General features: G+C 39.4%; 1 protein-coding gene across 2 annotated transcripts in view; it reads right to left on the bottom strand.

Moving 5' to 3' along the window:
* The window catches only part of LOC120537126 (long-chain-fatty-acid--CoA ligase 4-like), a 91,857-nt gene extending 76,209 nt beyond the window's left edge, over positions 1-15,648 (bottom strand). Inside the window, exon 1 of one of the 2 annotated variants that reach the window (XM_039765806.1) lies at positions 15,568-15,648. The gene's annotated coding sequence lies outside the window, so the exon portion shown is untranslated. Of the gene's footprint in view, positions 1-15,370; positions 15,395-15,567 lie in introns of those variants that run through there. The other variant, XM_039765808.1, reaches the window with a different exon arrangement.
* Positions 15,649-20,434: the final 4,786 nt, after the last annotated feature.

Here is a 20,434-nt window from a genome sequence, read left to right as displayed (position 1 = left end):
TTGGAGAGAGAGAGACAGAGACAAGCGGAGCGTGTGGGCGAGCGAACGAGCGATATCGGGCAGTTGCGAGGAAGCTGGGTGTTTGGCCAACACCCAGGCATTTGAGTTGTTGTTGCTCCCGCTGAGCGACTATGTAGCGGGATTGACCAGGGGAAGGCGACAAGCCGCAGAAGTCGGGAGGCTTGATGGTTGGAGTCCCCAACGTGGGAGACCTGGCCGTTGGTGGAAACCAAGTCTCGGGGACTGGGATGAGTGCCAGACCGGAGCCAGGGATCGGGAGGTCTCCAGTCTCGAGTAAGTGCTGAGAAAAGGGCAGCTGCAGAGTGAGAGTGGCTCCCCTGTTGCGAAGCCTGGACAGGGTGAAGCAGGGGAGTCGCAAGTTAAAAGAAGCACCGGGATCGTTGTTGTTTTTAAAGACTGCTTCCTATTTATTTGAACGTTTTAACCTCGTTTTAAAGGATTGTTTTTTTGTGTGTTTTAACCTCCATATTTTTCTTTAATTGGATTATTTATTGAAGAATTGGAATCACTGCACTTTATGAACTTTGTCTTTTTAATAAAAGCACTGTTACACTTTTTACCATCCCCTTGCTCGATTGTTATTGCCTCCACTGACTAGCTCACTCAGTAGCATTATCGACGGTGTTGGGTTGAAAAGCTCCCAAACAGCGATGGGAGTGTGGAGCCGAACCCGCATCGTCACAAACAGATTGATATAGCTGAAGTTTAATTGACTTGATGTTAGACTTTGATGATTAAGTGTTCCCTTAACATTTTGAGCAGTGTATGTAAATTCCAATAACAGCTATAAAGAAGGTGTGTTTGCCTCCCATGAAATGACCCCCGAGACCACCACAAGCATAAAGTCAGTTTACGTCCTTCTTTGCAACAGTCAACAAGCTCCAATAGAATCAGTATTATACTTCCTTTATCAGTCTTTATTTCCTTTTTTTTAATTGAATTATTTTTTTTCATTAGGTTATAGTGTTGGTTGTTTATGCAACCTATTAAAATTAAGACTGGAATGTGTTATTTTTATTACTTGGGAAAATGTCTTGAATGGGCATTTCTGGAATGACTACCTCGAGTGAGCATGTAGCAAGTGACGTTGTAGGTACTGCTATAACCCTCTGTTGCATTCATTTAGACAACACATCTTTACTTCGTTTTAAGCACTAGGTTAGTTGTGCACAAAGTATTACTGCAAATGTATGGCTACAATTGTAAAAGACTGGAGCAACCACTAAGTGCCAAATTCACTTTATACATTGATACAGAAATGTAAATTTACAAGGCAACGAAATATACTTCTCATAGATAAACTAATCCTGCTTGTGCAGATGTTGTTTCAAACAAGCAAAATGGATACCAGTTTTCAAAGCAGACATATCAACTAGGTACAATAAGTGAATTCACTTACAAATGCTGGAAGCGGACATTAGGTTTATGGCAACTGCTACGCTACAAAAAAAGTGGAAAACAGGATTTGTTTGCTAACATATTAGTAGTAACTTGAAACTTGCTAAGCACATATACAGAAATGTGTAATCATGAAGTGAAATTTTAGTTTCTATCTCAACATCAAAAAAAATATATATGTAAACTTGGCTCACAAGCACTTTCTGCAAAAACATAATAATAAAGCAAGCAATAACAAGCATATGTATGTGTTACCATGATTAATTTGCTATAAGGGGTTAATTGTGTGAAATTTAAAAGGCAGTGGGCAATCTGTTATTTATCTACAGTGGTGTGAAAAACTATTTGCCCCCTTCCTGATTTCTTATTCTTTTGCATGTTTGTCACACAAAATGTTTCTGATCATCAAACACATTTAACCATTAGTCAAATATAACACAAGTAAACACAAAATGCAGTTTTTAAATGATGGTTTTTATTATTTAGGGAGAAAAAATCCAAACCTACATGGCCCTGTGTGAAAAAGTAATTGCCCCCTTGTTAAAAAATAACCTAACTGTGGTGTATCACACCTGAGTTCAATTTCCGTAGCCACCCCCAGGCCTGATTACTGCCACACCTGTTTCAATCAAGAAATCACTTAAATAGGAGCTGCCTGACACAGAGTAGACCAAAAGCACCTCAAAAGCTAGACATCATGCCAAGATCCAAAGAAATTCAGGAACAAGTGAGAACAGAAGTAATTGAGATCTATCAGTCTGGTAAAGGTTATAAAGCCATTTCTAAAGCTTTGGGACTCCAGCAAACCACAGTGAGAGCCATTATCCACAAGTGGTAAAAACATGGAACGGTGGTTAACCTTCCCAGGAGTGGCCGGCCGACCAAAATTACCCCAAGAGCGCAGAGACGACTCATTCCGAGAGGTCACAAAAGACCCCAGGACAACGTCTAAAGAACTGCAGGCCTCACTTGCCTCAATTAAGGTCAGTGTTCACGACCCCACCATAAGAAAGAGACTGGGCAAAACGGCCTGCATGGCAGATTTCCAAGACGCAAACCACTGTTAAGCAAAAAGAACATTAGGGCTTGTCTCAATTTTGCTAAGAAACACCTCAATGATTGCCAAGACTTTTGGGAAAATACCTTGTGGACTGATGAGACAAAAGTTGAACTTTTTGGAAGGCAAATGTCCCGTTACATCTGTCGTAAAAGGAACACAGCATTTCATAAAAAGAACATCATACCAACAGTAAAATATGGTGGTGGTAGTGTGATGGTCTGGAGTTGTTTTGCTGCTTCAGGACCTGGAAGGCTTGCTGTGATAGATGGAACCATGAATTCTACTGTCTACCAAAAAATATTGAATCCAATTGAGATGCTATGGCATGACCTTAAAAAGGTGGTTCATGCTAGAAAACCCTCAAATAAAGCTGAATTACAACAATTCTGCAAAGATGAGTGGGCCAAAATTCCTCCAGAGCTGTAAAGACTAATTGCAAGTTATCGCAAACGCTTGATTGCAGTTATTGCTGCTAAGGGTGGCCCAACCAGTTATTAGGTTCAGGGGGGAATTACTTTTTCACACAGGGCCATGTAGGTTTGGATTTTTTTTCTCCCTAAATAATAAAAACCATCATTTAAAAACTGCATTCTGTGTTTACTTGTGTTATATTTGACTAATGGTTAAATGTGTTTGATGATCAGAAACATTTTGTGTGACAAACATGCAAAAGAATAAGAAATCAGGAAGGGGGCAAATAGTTTTTCACACCACTGTATGTTGGCAATCATATACGCAAAGTGACTCTACGAAGACTTGCTTGGAGAAATTAACCAATAGCCCTAGACAGTGCAAAATTAACCTTGCAACTCTTATATGAGTCAATGTTAAAACAACATCAAAAGATGAAAGTTTAAACTGATAAGCATACATCTCTCACCATGACCTTTTTACATTTAGTACTTTTAAATTCCGTTTCCAGGGACGACCTAACCAGTCCTACAGTAAACCAACATCGTGCAAGACTCAAGTGAACTCTAAAAAGCAATAATTTCTTTGCCTTCATTCATTCATAATTACAGCTCTAAGTTCCTCAAGGGAGCTATCAGTGATCTTTCAGCTGTAGACAATACAAAAGCACCTACATTTGTAATTATAACTTCTTTTTCTTTTGGCTGCTTCCCTTAGGGGTTGCAACAGCAGATCACCTGCTCTCATATTTTCCCGTTCTCTGCATCTTAGTCTGTCGCACCCACCACCTGCATGTTCTCTCTCACCACATCCATAAACCTCCTCTTAGGCCTTCCTCTTTTCTTCTTGCCTGGCAGCTCTAACCTTAGCATGCTTCTCCCAGTATACCCAGCATCTCTCCTCTGCACATGTCCAAACCAACGCAATCTTGCATCTCTTGCTTTGTCTTCAAACTGTTCAACCTGAGCTGACCCTCTAATGTACTCATTTCTAATCCTGTCCATCCTCGTCACACCCAATGCAAATCTTTAACTCTGCCACCTCCAGCTCTCCCTCCTATTTTTTGGTCAGTCCCACCATCTCCAGCACATATAACATAGCTGGTCTCAGAACAGTTTTGTAGACCTTCCCTTTCACTCTTCTTGGTACCCGTCTGTCACAAATCACTCGACACTCTTCTACATCCACTCCCCTCTGCCTGCACTTTCTTTATTACCTCTCTTCCACACTCCCCATTACTCTGTACTGTCGATCCCAGGTATTTAAACTCATCCACCTTCGCCAACTCTACCCTCTGCATCCTCACCATTCCACTGACCTCCCTTTCATTTACACACATGTATTCTGTTCTGCTCCTACTAACCTTCATTCTTCTCCTCGCTAGGGCATATCTCCACCTTTCCAGGGTCTCCTCAACCTGCTCCTTACTCTAGCTATAGATCACAATGTTATCAGCAAGCATCCTAGTCCACGGGGACTCCTGCCTAATCTTCTCTGCCAACCTGTCACTCACCACTGCAAATAAGAAAGGGCTCAGAGCTGATTCCTGATGTAATCCCACCTTGAATGTATCCATCATTCCTACTACAGTCCTTACACACTTAACTTCTACATAACCTGTACATGCTTCTCTCCCACTCATGACTTCCTCATACAATATCACAACTCCTCTCTACGCACCCGGTCATATATAATGCAATTTATTTTTGTATAGCCCAAAATTACACAAGGAGAGCCGCAATGGGTTTTAACAGGCCCTGCCTCTTGACAGCAATCCCACACCCCCCACCCCCCCCACCTATGCATCGACTCTCTAAGAAGACAAGGAAAAACTCCCATAAAAAACACCAGCAGGAAAAAATGGAAGAAACCTCAGGAAAGGCAGTTCAAAGAGAGATCCCTTTCCAGGTAGGTTGGGCGTGCAGTGGGTGTCTCCAAGTCCACAGTCACAATGCAAGTCATTCTGGCCTTCTCTATACTTCTACATCAACACCCTCAGAGCAAACATTCCATCTGTTGTGCTCTTTCCCGGCATGAAACTACACTGCTGCTCGCTACTCATCACCTCACTTTTTAACCTAGCTTCCACTACTCTTTCCCATAACTTCATGCTGTGGCTGATCAGTTTAACCCGCAGTATTTACTACAGCTCTGCACATCACCCTTATTCTTAAAAATCGGTACTAATACACTCCTCAGGCATCCTCTCACTTTCCAAGTTTGCATTAAACAATCTGGTTAAATACTCCACTGCCATCTCTCTTAAACACCTCCATGCCTCCACAGGTATGACATCCGGACCAACAACCTTTCCATTCCTCATCCTCTTCAAAGCTGTTCTTACTTCCTCCTTGATAATCTGTTGCACTTCCTGGTTCACTATCTCCACATCTCTCCCTCTCTCATTTTCTTCATGAAAGTGCAATAATGTGTTAAAAGAGCACATTAATGGTGTCCATATTTACAAGTGGGGATTTATATATATTTTTAACAATTTGAAGAATCCAAATATTAACTTTGTTCAGCAGGGAAAAAAAAAATCAAAGGAGTGAAATTAGGAGTGAAAGAAGCACCGACCAGCAGTAGAGGAAAAAATAAAAGGATGTAGCATAGGATATTGAATAATCCTACATTAAAATGAGATGGATGTGTATAAAAAAGGAGTTCCTATTTCAAATGTATTTTAATTTATTTAGCTTTAATCTAAAGAAATGTACAAAACACAATGCTACAATGCAACATGAGTCAGTAAAGGATACAGAACTAGAAGTTAGGTTATAAGCAAAATGCAACAGCCTTTAAGCCAAGCTGGCCATTCTTTTCACATCCATTTTAAACTTATTTTTATAAATCCAAATTATTTAAACAATGCACATATAGATACAGGGATGGGGTGGGAAGGCTGCATAGTGGAGTTTTATGTGAAAGTTGATAGTGACAAATCTACTATGATTCCTAAATCCTTGTCATAAGCAGTACTTTTAATTTTCAGACTTTCCATTTTGTATTAAAAGTTTTTACTTCCTATGTGTAATACTATACTTTTACTTATATTAAATTTCATCCGCCACAGATGCTTCAGTTTTATTTGGTGTAATTAATTGCAGACTTTATATATTATACTCAGGATGCCAGTGCTTAAATTTCAGGAAATACAAATTATCACCAGTTAGAAATGTACAATTTCAATGTTGTATACCAAGCACATGATATTCCTTCTTTTCAATTCTTAAAAATGGGGACCATCACCCCACCTGGCCAGTCCAGAGGTATATTGCCTGATATGCATGCAATGTTGAAAAGACATGTTAACCAAGACAGCCCAACAACATCCAGAGCTTTAAAAAAAAAAAAACTCAGGGTGCACATGATTCATCCACAGAGCCTTGCCACAGAGGAGTTTTTTGTTTTTAAATTACCTTACCAACATCGCTCCAGTGATGGGTAAGTCTTCCCCAAACAATACCCCCCATCCAAATCACAGGGCTCTCTGCTTCATCACAGGAAGGTGTGTTGGTGGGATTTATATGGTCCTCAAAGTGCTCCTTCCACCACCAATTATGTCCCCAGGTGAAGTCAGCAGCACTTCATGCTATAAACTGCATGGACTAAGCAGTGCTTTTCCATCCCAGGTTTTTGCTTCCGCAACTGCGATTACTGTGCTCTACTTGGCCTTTTAGTACCTGTCAACTAGCTTTGCTGTCCCAAAAGCCAGGCATGCTTGAAAGGCCTCCTTCTTCAGTCTGACTGCTCCCTTTATCTCTGGGTCCACCACAAGGTTTGCCGATTACCACTGCAGCAGGTTCTAAAGGCCTCAGCAATGGAATCACAGAACATAATCCACTTAGGTTCAATGTCTCCCACCTCGCTTGGAATGCAAAAGAAATTTGCTTGGAGTTGAGAGTTGAAGATCCCCTGGGCAGGGTCATCCACCAAATGTTCCCAGTAAACCCTTGCTATATGTTTGGGCTTGCCAGGTCTGTCTGGTATCTTCTCTGCCATTTAAACCAATTCACAAACAAGCAGTGATTAACCTGAAATCTGAATAACCCCAGTATAAATATGTTATCCTTCCAAAGGCTATAGGGCAGAACAGCACATATATTTTGACATAATAAAATAATAATTTTAGAATATAAACGGACGTGAAACAAATATGAACAAAGAGAGGACAGAGTCTGGGGTTGAGTCAGAAATTTTAATGAGATCTGGCATTTAATATCTAAGTGTACCTGTGCCATGTGTTGTCTGCCCATCAGGAAATCTAGTCTCCTGTAGCAAAGACAGCTAATGTGTGTGACATCAAAATCTACAATAATAATTAGCACTTGGACAATGTTGCAAAGGCATTTATCTGACAAGTCCAAAACGATAGCACAATCTACTTACTTGTTAAAGTTATGTGCACATTAGGCTGGCTCTAGGGAACAGAAGAGTTATCAATGTTATCTATTAGTGGTCTTTCTAAGCATTTACTAGCCAATTGCAGTATATGAGTGATACGAAACAAAGGGCCTTCAGAAATGTTACATTACTTTTATTGGGCATAAATATGTGTGGTGGAAATTATGTTACTTTAAAAAAAATATTTTTTGTCAATACATCTATTACTAGCATGTGTTAAGATATTTTAAATGAGCCAATATTAGAAACCAAGTAGACATCTACACATGTATAGCAACTGTGAAATTTCACTTATTTTGGTAAAACACTCCTGGGATATCTGATATAGGTTACTTGTGTGTATCAATGGATCAGCAAAGCATTTTCTTGTGACTAGTGAACACATACAAGAGTGTTGCTCTAATCAACTCCATGTGATGTCACATGGAAAGTATAAGTAGCAGAGAGGTGGACCACTGAAGGAAGATACAGGTTAACACCAAATGTGAAAGGGCAAGAGACAAGTTCTTGTTTTCCAGAACTCTTGCAAGCCACTTGAAAGCTAGGAAGTTTAAAAGAAGGAAGTGCGAATTCGAAGCTCTGGGTATCAAAAATTATAAAATATAATAGATTGTCAGTTTATTCAATATAGGGTTATTGCTAGACAGAAGTCATATTGCTTCAACAGAAAGGCACTTGGCAGCTCTTCAAAACACATTTATCCTGAGAACACTAGTGTTATACAACTTTTAATAATTATGGGATACACAAAATATTTTGACTTGAGGGAAAGTGCAAGGAAAACACTTTAATGAATCAAACATTTACTTATACAGGCATACTATCTTTCATTAAGAGTTCTATGACATAGTGCTTTGCAAAGCAATCAAAATCACAGTGTGTCAGCTGCAGGCATAAAATTAGCAGAATTCTGGTTTAAAACAAGTATGCCAAACTGCCACAGAAAAAGGCAGTTTAATACAGTGGAATAAGAGAACACAGAGAATAAATTAGCACAGTGGTCACCAACCAAATACAGACCGCAAGAGACTTCCATATGGACCACAAAACATTCCCACCGCAGTCCAAGGTAAGGACACAGAAAATAAATGAACTGAAAGCCCAGTACAAACAATCAACATGGGTCCTCTCTCATTCCCTCACAGCATAGCAGCGAGCATGCGAGTGTTCCCTAAGAATACAATGGATTCCAGAAAAACATAACAAGACATTTACAGATGGGGAAATAGTAACGGAGTGTAAAAAAATGAAAGAAATCCCCCTTTCAGCCACAACCACCACCAGAAGAGAAGAAACACTGTACTAGCACAGGATTTATAGTTACAGCTTGATGCTGCTATTCAGAGTGCAACTTGCATAGCTTTAGCAATTGATGAATCAACTGATATTAGTGACAATGCCCAATTGTTGGTATACATCAGATTTTACCATGCAGGGATGAAAGATTTTATTGCAGACCTCTTAGATGTCACATCACTTATAACATATACCAGAGGGGAAGACATTTACCTGGTCATAAAAGAAATGTTATGAAAGAGAGGGATTAGTCTGAAAGTTGTTGTGTCCATCAACACTGACGGAGCTCCTTCCATGATACAGTAGGTAAAGAAAAAGGAGCAGTGACTATTATGAGAGAGGACAACCCAGACCTCTCCTCATATCATTGTATTATCCATCAGTCTGTTCTGTGCTCCACTCCTTCAGAAAAGTATGAAGAGGTTATGTAAATAGTGATTAAACTTATCAATTTTGTAAAGGCATCCTTCTACTATCCTCTCACTCTGGTTGTTTGGCTGTTACGACAGATGCCCATAGTCTGTGCTACATACAAGGTACTATTGCATGAGGCATGTCAAGCAGAAACTGAAGCAGGGTGTACATGAAAGAAATTTCTCATAGTGTAGGTCACATTTGTATGTAGTGAAGCGGCAAACATTCCTCGCTGTCAATGTAAACAACTAATAGACATTTACAAAAATCCTTATATATAACTAGCTACTACCATCAAAGTGGACAGGATACTAAGAGCAGTTGCTATTTCTAGCATTCTGAACAAAAATTCAAATCCACAGAGCAAACACAAGTAAATATATTATAATGTGATATGGTATTTTGAGAAATCATCCATCCATCCATTTTCCAACCCGCTGGAAAAGAAAGAAGAAAGTAAGAAACCTTACCTCCTAAATATTTACACCAGTCATTCAGTTAACATTTTTTCTATATGGTGTCATGAACACAGTCTTGGTGAGTTTCCTATGGAGATTTTTTTTTTTTTTAAAAGAGTAAACCAAGGGTGTAGCAAAGGTGGTGGAGCGTTTACTCATACAGTCCCATTTTTCCTCCCTAGGGTGGAAGAACAGTGGCTGGAAGATGTCATACATCTTATCTTCTACAAGTTGCACCTCTTCTGCCCAGCTGGGATAAAAAAAAAAAAGACGATCACCCAGCAGGAGCTGGCCTTTAACCAAAGACACTAGAGTAGATCCAGCCCTTACACCTGCCTGTTATACAGCATAACTAGAAAGCACCAAAACTGCCTACTTTGGACAAATTACAAATTTTCAGTGACAAAATCAAATTAAATGGGGTTCTCCTGCCTGGAGCCACTACCCTTTTTCTGTCTTCTATTAATTTTTGCATTTACAATGGCCTTTTCATGATGCATCACTATAAAATACTTATTAGAAGAGAGAGGCTCCAGAGTCTGTTTCAGTAGCATTGGACACAAAGCAACCCTAACTGGTGTGCCTGTCCACTGTAAGCCCACTTACAGACACAACCACAGTTACACAGGGTCAATGCAGTATCAACAATCAGTGTGGTGGGTGTTCACTAAGATACAGGCTGAATGTGTAAATTCCACTCATTTAACAAGTGGGTACTGATTTTAAACAGAAAATGCTGGAGCAATTGCAGAGCTAATCACTTGCCACCATGCTCTCCAAAACTAAAAGCAATGATTTGAAAAGTAATACATACAAAGCAAATGTATCACCAACAACCTATAATGTAGCATTTTCATGTCAGCATTCTTTTTTGGTGAGGAGGCACTAAGGCGCAGTTTACCAGGGTAACTTGCGTAGTTGTACTGTTAGACAAGTGTTGGACTAAGGTTACTTTCATTTATCCTGCTGATATCCTGTGAGATTATAGCTGACTGGTCCAGATCCAAGGAAAGGAAAGAAACAAGAAATTAATGAGACAATGTAATAAATTTGCGGTGCTTTTAACTGAAAGAATCAGAAGGAAAACAGATTGTCCTTATATCAATCTCTGAAAGACATAAAATGAAAGCCAAAACAAATGCCAGCACATTCTATTCAGTGCAAGTCCAGAGTCCAAGGTGAAACATTCTACTAGTAAGTTCACTAGGAAAAAGGTCAGGATATAAAGATGACCAAGGACAGAAGGTTGACATTACTCTGATAATCCTTAATAATGCTTTATTTCTGTTTAATCCCTTCACATAGCACTGTCGCTTTACTGCGCTTGAAATCAGACCACACAAATCAGCAGCCAAGTTGATGTTTTACGACAGCTGCATTTCCTACTCACAAGACACGCTGTGACCGTAAGTAACCTCACTTTTTAAAAGGAGACCATGGAAAAATGAACAAATGTGGTGCGTCAAAGAAATACAGTCACAGGGAAAAGCAAAATGATTGGAAACATTGTTAGAGAATGGAGAACTCAATTAGACTATTTCAGATAGTTAAAATGCCGTTTAATCACAGAATAGACTGTTTTTAACAATTAACAGTGTCTGCTCTTGTACAACATGTAACTATTCAGATGACTAATTACTACATTTTTGTTTACCAGTTACATCACTGGAATCCCCCTACTCATGGTTTTATTTGAATTGTTTGCCCCTAAGTCCCTGCATTGTCAAATAAATCTCTGAAATAATGCTTAAGAAAAGAACTGCTTACATTACGAACCTATTAATTCATTTTTATTCTTTGTTACTACCAAGTACATTTATTACACCCACAGACATATATACATACACGTTATATATAGCCAAAAAAAAAAAACACATTCTTACAATGCCTGACCAATGATAACCTGCGCAGAGATAATTCGAACAATCTGTTCTATTTTTAATACCATCACCAACATGTGGTCCTTTTGTCACTATGGTAACCACATCATCTGACGTGATGGTTTAGTAATCATACCATACTGGGCCATCCCCAAGACAAAAGGCAATTTGTAGACTTAAAAGAACAAGGTCCATAGAAATAGCATATGTGGAAAATTTGCAAGAATCTTCCTGTCTCTCTATGCCAGGCTTTATAAAATCTACATCATCAAAAAAAATGGGTATTGTTTTGAGAAGTGAAAAATTAGGCTGACTCAGCATTCTAACACATCATCCATTTGTCAGTAAAATTACATTTTTAATCTTTTAACTTATTTGAAATAGACTGGTTATGTTTGTTTTAAAACAGTTTTTTTTAAAAGATCATTCTGTGAAGCGTATGTTTTGCCAGAATGCCAAGATGTTTTAAGCCAATAATATGAGAAGCATTAAGTAACTGGCCATTGACTATGTTAATACTACAGACGAGGAGCCTCTAAATGGTAAAGGACACTGCAAAATTTAAAGAAATGTTTATACAGGACAACTTTACTCCATCCCTAATAAGCTCTGATATGTCTGTGTTAATTAAGTGGTGAATAAGGTAAAGGAGAATTCAGCTGGAATTCAAGTTCACATTTGTTTCCATCCATTTTTTAACCCACTTATCTCATTCAAGATGCTGGGAAGCTGAAATCTGTGCTGGTTTTAAGTTTACTTCCATATGTACATAGGCACACTGTCTATTAAACAGTACTATTATACAAACAACAGACAATGAAAACAACACCAGATGATACAGTATACAGACACTCGCACACTTGTTAGTATGAGCAGCACTTTAGTTACCTTCAAACACTAGGATAAAAACTGTACCTGAATCTTATGCTGCAATTTTATTTTAGCATCATCATCACCAAGTATCTATCTATCATCAGACACCAGAAAAAAAAACTATTTGAAAACAGGTACACTCACATGGGAACAACTCAAGAGTCACCAGTTACGTGTGTCTTTAGGACAAAAAGCGGAATACCCAAAGAAAAACTCATGCACAAATTAGGAGAACATGCAAACTTGGCACAGACAGTGCTCATGCTATATTTTGAACCCAAGTATCTAAAACATTTATTATTTAAATATTAATCTTTGAACTGTGTTTTACATACTTTTAACACTGTTTATGTAGCAAAAATAAAACTATTAAAATTAAATTTAGTACGTGATAGTTTTGCAAATACATTTTCAATGAAGCTACAAACTTTGCCTAAACACAAGCTTCAGGAATATATTGACTGGGCAAGTATGATATCTTATCTTGTGGATGTTGTACAGTTACACAATGAGACTTCCTCTTCATTGCAAAATAAGCCAGTAAATAAGGTGATACATGAGTTTAAAATGAGGAATTTCTACTCCTCCCAAATATATTTTTGCATTTTCATGGGTGTTTTGTAAGCAGTCCCTTTTGAAGTATTAATAATGGATGTCTTAAATAGGTAATATAATTTAAAAATGTATAACATAAATGGATTTCCTACAAATACATATTGTAGGCTGGAATAAGCTTCTTCCGTAGCTGTAGTGAAAGCTGTTAACTTCCAGACACAATGTGGAGTAAATTACAGGGGTTACGTGGGACATAATGAAAATCTCTCAATGTATAAATTTGGAAAAACAAAACAAAAAACAGAATGGGCATACAACCCTGCACAACAGAAACAACTAACTTCATGAAGAGCCAAAACACCTTCCTGGGTTAAACCAACTGAAATACTGTTTAATTAGGCAAAAGAAGCATGTTTGTTCTCCCTATGGTGTTTTCAGCATTTTCCTTCTTTAAAACAAATTGCAAAAAAGATCATATGACTATTCAGTGGTCAATATGGTGTATGAACATATTTCTTGTCATGTGAATTTTTCAGTTGACATAACAAAATCTCTCCTGTACACATAATCAGTTTCACTTGCTCAAAGTCACAAATGGGTTAATCAGGATGTTAACATAGGAGCCAGTAGTGCAACTGATTTAAAGCTTGAGCCTGCATTATAAAACATGTACATAAAAACATTAAACTTTTATGTTTAATGCTTTACAATAAACTTTAAAAACACCCCACTGGTTTAACTTTTAAGAGAAAACATTTCTTGAGATATCATTTTGGGAAATATACATTTGTAAATATGACCCTTTAAAAGCAGTTCAACAATTTGAGTGCTTTTAATGTAATATATACTATGCTATATGTCCAATTAACTAAAACCAGCTTAAATCCTAGAAATATGTCATGTTTGTGGCATCTTCCAGCCCAACAGCACTTCATGACTCACTTAAGAAAATGGCCTCACTTTGTTCCACAAAATGAGTCCAAAGTTTCAGCTTAGGCTGGCTAGATTAATTTTACATTTTATAAAGTGGTACTGTGGTTAGTGCAGCTGCCCTGTACCTCTATGGACCACTTATTTCTGGCAACCCTGGTGTCTCAGCAATTACTCTCCAGGCAACTATATATCGGCCTACTTCTGAAAAGCATGCTCATAGAAGGACTAGCATTGCATCCAAGGTTGGTATCACAGCCGCTGATGCTCTGGCATGCTCTCACTCTCACCTGGAAAAAGGAGGTTCAGATAACACATAAGTGTGATCTAATAAAACAGGGTTTTACTTTTTACAAATACTGAACACACTATTGACCTACAGGTGAAGACCACAGAGTTAAATTGTTCTTTTTCCACAAACATCCAGTGTCTAATTCCTGTTTGCACCAAATTATTCAGAGTACTTTTCTCATTCACAAATTTTGCCAGTTCCTTTGCTGTATGCAAATCTCCTTTGACTGGATGCCAAATGTTCCATCTCATTTTTTTGTTCAAAACATCTGACAGATTAAGTACACTGTAACTGGCTGATATCCTCAGGCACACCCTAAATTTGATGAAGTGGGTATAGCAATATTATGTATATGAAGCACACATGAAAATCCTTATAATTATTTTACCACTCTGTTTAGTCTTGATTAAAAACAGAATAAAGGATTTAGAGAAACGTGGAGATAAAACATTAACCAATATTGCCCACCACATTGTCATTAATACAAGTATGAAGTAGGTATCATTTGATAGCATCACAGCAGGTGTCAGAGATGTATTATGTTGATGACATTTCTGATTTGAATGGACCATAGTTAAATATCAGCTACATATTTTTTTTTTCCTTCAAAATCAAAGGCAGCTTTCCTTCCAGCAATTCATCTATGATATGATGACCAGGGAAGATGGGGGAGAAAAAAAAATGTCAGTTCTACAAGGCAAATGCCAAAATAACGCCAGCCTGAATTATTCACAGAAATCTTTTACTTTTTTTGTTGTCGTTTTATTTGGGAAAAAAGTGTAGAAATTTGCTGCGGAAAATGAACACATAAATTATATAAATGAGGAAGATAATTCACACATGTGACTGTAACTTTTGTCATTGGAACTGTAATACAAGGAAGTGGCCTCTGCATGTCTCATATATAACAAATACTTTACTGAAAGCCTCGTAGCTTGCAAATTAATTTGACTACGGATACCGTGGCGTGTATCTATAGTAACTGGGCACTGCACTATATCACATGAATACCACGGACTCTCTTCACTCTGCTCAGATGAATTAAAGCAGCAGTCGCACTGAAATCAAGCACGTGCTCATATAATTTGGTAAAGAATACGTGATTTAAATATAATGGGCGAATCTGAAGTATGCGGAATATCAGCGCATATTAATGATGAAGGTGAGATGTGTTAAAAACCACAAATAAAGATAGCAAATAAAGCAACGTGGTAGCTTATCTGTCTTTTTATGAATGACAGATAAGCTAATGAACGTATGTAAAGCTCTCTGAGCAATTCCGACAGCAATGAGTACTTTTGATTCCTTAACCTTTCCCCTGTACTACTTCTCCTCCCGAATAATACACACATGTAAGACATGATGCTGGAGCCCATACCTTTCCAACCGGGACAATAGCCGCGCAGTCGATAGCCTGACCTCGCGGCTGTCTGGTGTGCAACAGCTGACCGGTACGGCCAATACCAATTCGCAACTTCGCTTCTCCTTTTTCAAAACACAATTCTTAAAGCATGAAATAATGATGTACCCGTAAAAAAATGATTACCCCCTAAGACGCCGCAAGTATTTCCTTACCTATATTTTAACCATTCGCCGACAGCTGTCTGCTCAGAAGGCTGGCTTCACGCTATAAAATTTGACCGAGAGTAACCTCACACCTTCCGGGAAAACGAGAAAACCCGGAAATTTCTACGTCATATGACTCCATTGTTTTCAGCCAATCGCTGCGTGTATCGTAAACGCGCCTACTCAATTCCTTTTTTTTTTCTAGTTTGTTAGCGTGGTAGCTTATAAATAAAAAAATGAGCTGGTTCCATTTTTTTGGTTGTTTTTTAGTGTTTTATTTTAGAATATTATATATGGTGTATTAATTGGCACAGATCCAAACAGACCTTATTTATATTAATAGAAATGATACTTTGAACTAACCAAGAGCAGATGCATAGGGGAAAAAATCTATACGGTCTCTGTCTTGGCAAGGATTTTTAGGTAAAATCAAGATGACACGTTTGGGTTGTACCTTACAATGTTAAGCTTCTGGAGCTTTATCTAGCTGCGTGTGGCGCGCTAAGTGTCACTTTTCGAATCTTGCCGGCGACAACAGCCTTTCTGGCTCCTTGGTAGAAGATTTTGCAAACAAAATCTAACCAACTGTGAAGCGATTGGGGAGCATGATGCTCAAACTCAGGTCCTGGAGAGCCGCAGCCTCTCATTTCAGTCCCTTTGATAATTAGTAGGCAGTTACTACTGGGACATAAATGTGTTGCCTTGATTTCAAAACCTAAATTGTTTATTTTCTTTAAGCAGCTGCCAATTATCAAATTCAGAGCTGCCCCAGGTCAAAAACGTGGAAGATTTTTTCAGTAAAAGAAAATAAACGATATTATACATGTCTGCAGCTTCAGAGTGAGTACACTGTCAAACCATTTAAATAAAGGGAATAGTCACGTTTTTCGATCTTCTAATAGTAAAGTACTCTTTAATCAAGTACTCCACCAAAAAATATTTGTTATATTCTACTTACACCAAGTACTTTGTAGTGGTGGTCAAGAAAATTTTTAATCTCATGTTTTCATGCAGATCACAGAGAAAGAAGTTTGACATTACAAAAGGCAAAAGTGACCATTGTGTAATCTGTATTTATTTTTGTTGCATAATCCACATGCCAGTTATTCCAGTTGCCATATTGAAACTGTGCAAAATACATGCTTTTTAGCTACAATATCATTAGTTACTTCTGACTTATCAGCTAGCCCATAAAAGGGAAACTTAAAGTCTCATGGGACTGACCTGTTTAATTGAAGACAGGACTCTTGTTCAACAAATGAGGTGGAGAGCAGGGTCTTCAATTTAAAAAATCAGTTGTATGAGGTTTTATCTTTCCTATTTACTGTATGTGCATAATGATAATTCAATGTGTGCTTAATTAGACCATTGTTATTTTTAAGAACATTATAATCATGTTTTGTTAATAGGGAAAGTACATCCCATCCATAAGACTTGTTTTGTCAATCCACATGAAATCAAAAAAGGCCTTCTGACTAACCATTACCAATTACCATTATAGTATATGGAAATAATGTAGTTGTACCGTAAATGTTGTATGCCAAATTTTAAGACTGTCTTTGGTAGTTTCTGAGATATGGAGGAATTAATAAGGAGGTGTGAACCTGATTTTATTGAAAAAACAAGCTACTAAATAATTACAATGTTCCTTATGTCATAACGTTTAAAATGGTAATGCTAGATGCATGACATTTTCAAGGAATGTTCTTAATTTCTGACATAATTGGTACACTATTTCATATTTGTCAATTTATAGCTTTCTACAGATTTTATTAAAATATTCTTTGGTGCTGTAAAACAAATTTCATCCTATATATCTCTACTTAAACCACATCAGCTTTTAAATTTTGAAAGATATTAATCATGTCTTAGTAACTAGGTGCCTGGGTATGACGTTAAACTGCATCCGGTCCTGCAAGTGGTCCTCCAAATTGAAGGGAAAACTTAGGGGTTGTTGGCAGGATTGGCACTCCAGCTACCATAAAAAATTTAACACAGCTCCAAAATAGCAGACAGGACTCCTTTCTGCTCTTCGCGGGAGTAGCTCTGCAGTAGCTGCCCTAAAGAAGGCGGCTCGCATTGTGAAAGGGATGAGGGAAAGCCCTCAGAAGCCTCATCCCCGGAAGATGCAAAACCACTAGAGAGTCAATGAGGTCAGGCTTGTTGAGGATCAGAACTGGTGGGATGCTGAGGCGTCACCCACTCTGCATGGCAGCACTTGGGTCCCTATTTGAGGCAGCTCATTTGGGTAGGCGTGTAGAATGACTGGCCTCTTCAGCATGATGATCATCTTCCTCTGCTGTTGGAGGAGCTTCGTAAACTCCACATTTCAATGGTGGCACTTTCTGAGGTGCGCAGACCTGGGACTGGCCAGATCTCTGTAGGTGGGTACACCTTTTATTGGTCTGGTCATTCTGATGGCTGTCATACTAAGGGAGAAGCCATTGCTGAATCAGCTTCTTCCAATGGTGTCAGATGTCACTCCTTTCAATGAGCGTATTATGAGGATCAGATTAAGGCACTCTCTGTCTCTTATCTGTTGTCTCAGTGTATGCTCAGACTGATGATGTCTCGAGTGAGGGAGACATTATATTCACAACTTCAGTTGGTGGTTGATGGTTGCCCGTGAGGTGACACTCCTCTGGTCATGGGTGACTTCAATGCGAACACTGGCACTAAGAGGACTGGGTGTCCGGATTGTGTTAGTCCCCATGGGTCTAGTGACCATGGTAAAAGTGGCTCCATGTTCCTTGACTTTGCAAAAGGTCAGGGGATGCGGGTCACTGGATCCTGGTTCCAGTGCCTTGAGGTGCATCATTGAACTTAGTACTCCAGTACTGGTAGTGCGGTGAAGGAGGCTGATCACATCCTCAGGGGAAGATTCCGGAGGCTCCTACAGTACTGCAGGCTCTAAAGAAGTGCCCAGTTTGTGAATTCTGACCACAGACTTGTTGCTACTCTGAAGATCCAATTTAGGTCCAATAGGCTTTCACCTGATAGGAGAATGAGGCTGGACCTGGCCTGACTCCAAGACCTGGCTATTTCTAATTAGTCTGCATGCACTTTGTGTCAGGAACTTGCAGACTTGGGAGTGTCTGCAGCCCCCAATGTGATGTGGGTGACCTTCCGTGACAAGACTCTGAAGGTTGCTGAGTGTTGTGTTGGTGATACTGGCGTTCTCAGAAGGAGGTGTTTCATCTCACAGAGCACCCTGGATATCATTGAGAGGAGTCGCATCACACAGCTTAATGGAAGCTCCAGTCTGTACCAAGAAATGAGAAGGATGGCTATGAGGTCTCTGAGGGCAGATAAGAAGGCATTTGTTAGAGGAATCTGTGAGTAAGTGAAATACCATTTATGGTCTAGTGACCTGTATCCTGCTTATAGAGGAACGGAAGCATTACGCACATCCAAATCTGATTCTTGGAGAATCCCAGTCAGGGTAGCTGATGGAATGGTCTTTACAGATGATATTGCAATTGTGACCCATAGGGGCTGACTACCTTGAGCAGCTGTTTAAAGCTGATCCTGTAGCAAGGCTGCTGGACATCTCTGGGTTCACGGTTCTTGAGGCTGATCCTCAAATTAGCAGTGAACCATCCATTCTCACTGAGATTGCACAGATTGTGAACCAGTTGAGGTCAGGGAAGGAAGCAGGGATCTGTGGTATCCGGGGTAAGCTTCTCCAGGCTGGTGGAAGGGCTGTCTTCCTTGCATTGCAAGCATCCTTAATAGGATTCCTGATCATTTGCTCACCTACTAGCGACCAGAGTAGTCTAGTTTTATGCCTAAGAAGTCTACCATCGACTACATCCTAGCACTGATGGTTCTCAAATGCGAATATCGGCAGACTTTCTTTGCAGCCTTTCGTAAAGCGTTTGACTCAGTTGATCAAGTTGCCCTGTGGGACATCCTGAGACTTTGCTGGATCTCCCCAAAGTTGCTGGATATCATGGCCAGTCTCTACACTGGTACTGTGAGTGCTGTGCAGAGTGAAGGCAAAACATCTGCATTTTTCCTAGTTCTTTCTGGGTTTCATCAGGGGTGTGTTCTTGCTCCTTCTCTGTTTAATGCTTGCATGGACTGAGTGTTGGGCAGGGTTGTGGGGTCCAGCGGCTGTGGGACATCTGTTGGTGAAGAAGGTTTACTGATCTTGACTTTGCCGATGATGATGTGATCTTTGCAAAGTCAATGGAGGCTCTGAATGTGGCTCTTGAGAGACTGAGTGAGGAGTCTGAGTGTCTGGGCTTGTGAATGTTCTAGATGAAAACCAAGACACAGGACTTCAATGACCTCTTGGGTGCAGCTGTCAGCAGTGTGTCTGTTTGTGAAGAGAATGTCAGCCTCGTCGAGAGGTTTACTTACCTCGACAGTGACATTCATGTCTCTGGTGAATCTTCCTATGAAGTCGGTAGCTGGATTGGCAGGGCATGGGGGGGTCTTGAGGTCCCTGGAAAGGGGTGTGTAGCACTCCTGAAATCTGTGCAAAAGAACTAAGGTCCAAGTCATTAGAGTCCTGGTGCTTCCTGTTTTGCTATATGGTTGTGAGACATGAATGCTATCCAGTGACCTGAAACGAAGACTAGAATATTTGGGCACTGTGTCTCTTTGGAGAATCCTTGAGTACCACTTGTAATATAAAGACGCTATATTGCTGAGACTGATTTGGAGGCACGTGTAAAAGCACAAAGACTTTTATTTTTCTTCACCTGTAGGGCACGTCTTCACCGTGAACCCCACAGGCAATACACAGTCCCACAAGCACTTAACTCCACACAACACAATCCTCTGGCACCACCACTCCTCCCTGGCAACCTCATCCTCTTCCTCCCGATTTTGGCTCCTGAGTAGTGGCTGCAGGCTGTTTTTGTAGCCC

This window comes from Polypterus senegalus, chromosome 10, assembly GCF_016835505.1.
Source record: "Polypterus senegalus isolate Bchr_013 chromosome 10, ASM1683550v1, whole genome shotgun sequence".
NCBI lineage: Eukaryota > Metazoa > Chordata > Cladistia > Polypteriformes > Polypteridae > Polypterus > Polypterus senegalus.
The sequence above is the reverse complement of the archived record's forward strand: the minus strand, read 5'-3'. Positions and strand labels throughout refer to the sequence as shown.